The 6,925-nt window shown below is 38.8% G+C and overlaps 1 pseudogene; it reads right to left on the minus strand.

Moving 5' to 3' along the window:
* Positions 1-1,649: 1,649 nt before the first annotated feature.
* LOC102838963 lies at positions 1,650-2,032 on the minus strand (annotated as a pseudogene).
* Between the last annotated feature and the right edge of the window lie 4,893 nt (positions 2,033-6,925).

Below are 6,925 nucleotides of genomic sequence, written 5' to 3' on the forward strand. Positions count from 1 at the left end.
TGCAGACATTTTTTACTAGTTAAACTATTTGGTTTAGAAAATTTCAGGGCTTTAAGTTTAAAGATTATGTCAGTGTAATAGTTTCAGGGGCCCATCCAATCTATTACAATCTCCTCACTGTACAGCCAGAGAAATCTAGGACTACAAAGGGGGCAGGACTAACCAAAGTCACATAGAGCTGAGCTGAGAATCCATTAGGATGTTCATTCTAAGAATCCTAAGGTCCTTTCTACTCTCCCATGCTATATATATATATAACACACACAATACATACTCAGTAGATATTTGAATCTCACCCAAACATGGAATCAACCTTTGTACTATCAACATAATATAGCTACTGTCTAGAAACAAAGATGGATTGAAGAGACAGAGAGCAGTGCTGTCAAAATCCCAGCTACTTGTTTTCTACCTTTAAAAGGATTCTAGTAATTAAGATTTTGTAGTGCCGTCAAGTCAGTTCTGACTTATAGAAACCCTATACAGGGTTTCCAAAGAGCAAATGGTGAGTTTGAACCACCAACCCTGTGGTTTTCAGTCCAATGCTTATCCTACAGCACCACACCAGGAGTCCAGTAATTAAGAAGGACCTAAAAAATGAAGACAGCATTATATAAACACTTTAAGCTCCATCTCATATACAGTGGATTTTCCAGAAGAGTTCAATTTCTGTCATATTTGAATAAATAAATATATAATTTATGTGATTTAAATTTCAACAATTTTCCTATGAACAAAACTGGAAAGCATCCATGCTAGCTTGGCAGATCTTGGAGAAAACATGAACTCTTCCTGAAGTTGCTCCAACGTATTCAATCAGAGAACAAGAGAGACTCATGGTTAGGAGTCCATTACCCCTTGGATGGACTGATCCTCATCCACAGATTTCCTTGATCAAAGAGTTAATGAACTGCTTACTGGAAGTACAGAGAAAAATCAGCTTCTGTCCTCCAGAAGAGCTCTCACTAAAGGAAATAAAGCTCACCAGTCGCTCTCGGAAACCCTATACAGGATTGCTATGGGTTGGAACCAACTTGACGGCACTCAACAACAACAACAACAACGTCTTGGTACAAACTGGGAACTTTCTGCCACACTTTAAATCAAGGGAGTGTATAGGTTATGCTTTCAGAACTCTGGTTATGGGTAACTTATTATCTTATAGTGTGTTATTGTATTGGCCAACCCCAGGAGTTATACCATTTCTCCTAACCTTGAGATAATTTTAAGCCAAATTTAAAACTCTGATTCCTGGAGTCTTTCAGGCCAAATTTATTCTCCCTCTTTCACAATAATCACACAGGTGTCTGAGGACCCGCATAAAAATTCCCTTCTCCCTGTAAAATATACCTAATTCTTTTGTTCATGCCACTTTCCCCAGCTTTGTTTATGATGTCTCCCAAACACCTACAATAGTACCTAACATAGAACAAATGAGTGAATGAGTAAATAAAAGGTAGCATGAAGAAAGGATGAAGGAGAGAGAAAGGAAAGGATGAGAATAGAGTATACTCCAAAATGATATTCAACATTAACAATTCAACACTTTGAGGTTTTCTATATGGCTAAACACTACTTTGTGATAAGGGTCTTTAACTTAATTGGTTTTTTCTGAAGGCCAATTTATAAATGTATTTGATCATAAACTGTTAGTTTTCATCCATGTTGACTGTCTGTAGGTTTTTGAAAGTTTGAAAGTGGTGACTGGCACATAGGTCACCAGTGTTTAGAGCTTGCTTGGTGAATCTCCATCTTCATTATGTTTTCTGGACAATCGAACCCAGATATGGTATGGGACGTTCCTGATTCCTTTGGCCCAGGCAACTTTGTTGAGCCTCATGTCAATGTGCACGTCTGGTGTGCCCAGCTCCTTCATGACAAATTTCCAAATCTCCTTGAGTGCTCGAGGGGCACACTTCTTGAGGTCTATTCCATGGAAGCACTTGTGAATGTTGATGGTGTACTCTCTGGTCACCACTTCATTGACAGCAGAATGGCCCTTTTTCTCACCACCATTCTTTGCTGGAGCCATAGCGATGGGACCAGTCGGAAACAAAGAGCACAAAGGATTTTACCTTAAATTTTGAGAGGTAGGAATGTGGCACCCTGGAGACACAGGCTTTGGTGCTACACAACCAGTCTTCAAAGTCCAGCTCTGCAACTTACTAGCTGTATGACTCAGGCAAATTGCTTAATTTCTCTGTTCACAGTTCTATCAGTTGGTATTAATGTTTTTCTTAGGCTACCATGAGCATTAGATACAGTCAGTACATTACTTTCCATATAGGAGACACTCTATGTTTAATGAATGGATGAGTAAATGAATAAAACTTCTCTCTCCCATAAACCTAGTCTAAGTATACTTTCCATTTGTAGGCAGTTGAGATCACCATAATATTTACTATAAAGTAGTTGTGTTAAGCCCATTTCCAGATGGAAAGTTGAGATTCAGGGAAACGAAATTGGTGGAGCCAATAATGGTAGAGTAGTATGGCTCCCAGTCCAGCTTTGGACAAAGAGTGCCCTTTTATCATGCTCACAGGTTAGACAGATCAAGGCTGTATAGAAAGATGGGTCTACAGACAATGCCCATCCTCTGACACCTGGAAGACAGTGAAGGGGATGATGATGATCTCAGCTGGAACGTGAAACTGGAGGGCATAGGTGAAGAAGATGCCAATAGAGTACATCAGCTTGACTGACTGGTACAACCTGTGGACAGATTATGGGCCATGAAATGGGATGTGACTCCCTGGGAAAAGCTCATTCATTGCTCAGAGGCCAGGAGTTGTCAATGAGTTATAGAACTGGTCAGCATCCAATGACTCAGGCCAGGCTGATCATTGGAGCCATCTTGGAAGATTCTGACTTAGTAAGAGATTTGAATAATAGCCCTGAGGCTCAAGAATTTGTGACTTTTCTTTCTTTTTTAAAAGGTAATCGTTGAATAGAATAAACTTCACAGTACAAAGTTACACCATGAAAAGTCTTCTTTCTGCCCTAGATCTCCAGTCTTCAAATCCCCTTTCATTAGCCAACTGCTTTTAGTTTCTTACAGCCCTTCCAAAATGATCCATAGATATGCAAGTTCATGCAGAATGTAGGTACACACTTATTACACAGATGTTGCTGTTTTTGTTAAGTGCTGTTGAGTCAGTTTGGATTCATAACAACCCTGTATAGCATTTCCAAGGAGTAGTTGGTGGATTTGAATGAACCACCTTGTAAATAGCAGTCCAGTGCTTATCCTAGAGTGCCACACCAGGACTCTTACTACACAGATACATATACACATATACTTTTACATACCCACGTAAGTGTACAATAACATCTTTTATGCTGTTGTACTTTTTAAAAGAGTTAATAAATATTCCTTGGAGAATGTTTCCAGTCCATATACCTAGACTTACTTCTATTTAATAACTACTTGAATAATTCAATTGCATGGCTATACTATAATTTTTGGCGTCCTGGTGTGGCATTGTAGGATAAGCACTGGACTGCTAACCTAAACTTCAGTAGGTCAAACCCACCAACTGCTCCTTGGAAATCTTATACATGGTTACTATGAGTCGGAACTGACTCAACAGCACTTAACAATAATGATAAAATGTCTAGTCATTAAGATTTTGGAGTTATTACTGGAACATAAAAACTAGCTTTCTGTGACTGGTGCTGATAAATAAACCAAACCAGTGGGGATTAGTAGAATCTGTACTGAAAAGTTTTTCTCTTTTCCAGATGGATCTGGTGAGAGGGGGTGGGGAGATGATGATGATAGGATTTTATTATTCAATTGTGAGTAATTTTTAGTAGTATTAATTGTGATTGTCACAACTGTAATTGTAGAAAATGTGTAAATAAAAGAGGGGAGTCGTTAATCTTTCATTTCAGGAACAGAGTATCTCAGGACCACCAAGAAGAAGAAATAGCATGAGAGAAATATGAGATCCTACCTAGGAGAGCAGCGATGGCAGAGACAGTGGCAGAGGTGATGTCATGGAGAGGTAGAGCAGCTGTAGACTGTAGGCCCATGGATTAAGAAAGCCTATATGCCTGTGGGCAGCAGACAGGCTTGCAAAATGTGTCCTTTGGACATTTGAATGAAAATATATTTCTTGTTTTGTATGTATATATCAAATATTTTTGCTTTGTTGACTTGTGGAAAAGAGAAGTCTCAGGGAGGAAGCAGGATAACTGTTGTTGCAGGGAGGGGAGTGTAAAGTTGAGGGTAAAGCTGATGATGTTGTCTGTTAACCTTCACTCAATTCACAATAAATAATTAAAAAGAAAAATTTAAAAATAAATAAATAAAGCAAACCAGTTGTCGTAGACTTGATTCCCACTCATGTCAGATTAGAACTGTGCTCCATGGGGTTTTTAATGGCTGTAATCTTTAAGGAGTCCTGGTGTGGCACTGTGGGCTAATGTGCCAGACTGCAAAGTCGTTTGAACTGGTGGTTCAAGGTTGGTGGTTCAAGCTCACCAGCTGCTCCTTGGAAACCCTGTATAGGGTTGCTATGGGTTGGAACTGACTCAATGGCACTTCACAACAACAACAACAACAATCTTTAAAAAGTAAGTTGCCAGACATTTCTTCCAAAGTGTCTCAAGCTACCATTCTTTCATTTATTAGCTGAGTGTTTAACCAGTGCCACCTGAGATGGACTGGTGTAGAAAGGCATTAGTATTATCCTCACTTTATAGAGGATGAAAAGGAGACATGCTAGAGTAGGTAACTTGTCCAAGATCTCTGAAGAGCCAGGATGTGAATCTCATGTACTTAAACACTTGGATATCTGAGTGTTTTGTTGCTGTGTACCCAAAACTACCAGTTCCTGACGTGTTTCTTGAATGAATGGATAGTCAAATACAATATCTCCAGACAAAGTTCCAACTGGGATATAGCAATGACAGCCTAGGTCTGAATCTGTACTGGGGGCCTGATGGAGGCCCATCAGTGGGACCTTCACCCTCTGGATTGGAAACATACTTTTTGTTGTTGTTTCTTCTCCATGAAAACACCCAGATCATTCCTATCCCAAGGTCTTTTAATTATAGAGTCAGATAGATTATAAAGTTTCAGCTTCTCCCTTATAAACACTATGAGTGGGACAAGATATGTATGTTGTTGTTGTTAGGTGCCAATGAGTCAGTTCTGACTCACAACAACCCTATGCACAGGAGAATGAACCACTGCCCAATCCTGCACAATTCTGATAATTGCTGTTACACTTGAGCCCATTGCTGCTGTCATTGTGCCAACCCATCTTGTTGGGGAATCTTCCACTTTACCAAGCATGATGTCCTTGCCCAAATTCTGGTCCCTTCTGATAATATGGTCTAAGTATGGAGATGAATTCTCCACCATCTGGCTTCTAAGAGCATTCTGGCTGTATTTCTTCCAGCACAGATTTGTTTGTTCTTCTGACAGCCCACTGTACGTTTAATATGTTTTCAACACCATAACTCAAATATATAAATTATTCTAGGGTCTTCTTTTTCATTGTCCAACTTTCACAAGCATATGACGATATTGAAAATACTATGGCTTAGTCAGGTGTACCTTAGTCCTTAACCTGACATCTTTGTTCTTGAATACTTTAAGGAGTTTTTGTGAAGTAGAATTGCCCACTGCAATAAGTTATTTTTTGACTGCTGTTTCCATGAATGCTGATTGTGGATCTAAGCAAAATAAAGTCTGAAAACTTCAATCTTTTCTCATTTATCATGATGGTATTTATTGGTCAGTAGTGAGGAATTTTGTTTTGTTTACATTGAGGTGCAACCGAACCTGAAGGCAGTAGTCTTTGAGCTTCATCAGTAGGTATTTTAAGCCCTCTTCACTTCCAGCAAGGAGGTTGTATCATCTGCATATCGCAGGTTGTTACTGTGTTTTCCTCCAATCTTGATGCCATATTCTTCTTCATATAATCCAGCTTCTCAGATTATTTGCTCAACATACAGATTGAATAAATAGAGTGAAAGAATACAACCCTGGCTCACAACTTTCCTGATTTTAAACCAGTCAGTATCCACTTGCTCTGTTCTAACAACTGCCTTTTGGTTTATGTACAGATTTCTTATTAGCACAATTAAGTGTTCTAGAATACTCATTCTTTGCGATTTTATCCACATTCACACAGTTTGTCAACATTCACACAGTTAAAAGTCTTTGCATAGTCAATAAAACACAAGTAAGCATCTTTCTGGACTTCTTTTCTTTCAGCCAAGATCCATCTGATGTCAGCAATAATATCCCAAGTCCTGCATCCTCTTCTGAATCTGGTTTGAATTCTTGGCAGTTCCCTGTGATGTACTGTTGCAGGTTTTTTTTTTTTTTTTTGGTTTTTTTTTAACTTATTTTCAGCATAATTTTACTTGCATGTGATGTTACTGTTATTGTTCTATGACTTCTGAATTCTGTTGGGTCATCTCTCTTTGGAATGGGCACAATTATGGATCTCTTTCAACTGGTTGACCAGGTAGCTGTCTTCCAAATTTCTTAGCATAGAAGTGTGGTTATCTTCAGTGCTGCATTAGTGTTTTGACAGTTAATTCATGGAGCCATATTCTTTGCCAATGCTTTCAGTGCAACTTGGACTTCTTTCTTCAATACCATTGGTTCTTGATCATATGCTTCCTCTTGAAATGGGTAAACATCAACCATTTCTTTTTGGTATAGTGACTCTGTGTATGCCCTTCATCTTCTTTTGATGCTCTCTGCATCATTCAGTATTTTGCCCATGTTGTTGTTAAGTGTTCTGACTCATAGTGAGCCTTTATTGGATTTCTGAGAAACAGCTGGTGTGTTTGAACCACTAATTTAGAATCCTTCAATATTGCATCTTGAGGCTTGAATTTTTATTTCAATTCTTTCAGCTTGAGAAATGGTGTTCTTCTGTTTTGGTATTCTAATCCCAGA

The sequence above is a fragment of the Chrysochloris asiatica genome, unplaced genomic scaffold, assembly GCF_000296735.1.
Source record: "Chrysochloris asiatica unplaced genomic scaffold, ChrAsi1.0 scaffold00057, whole genome shotgun sequence".
NCBI classification, from domain to species: Eukaryota; Metazoa; Chordata; class Mammalia; order Afrosoricida; family Chrysochloridae; genus Chrysochloris; species Chrysochloris asiatica.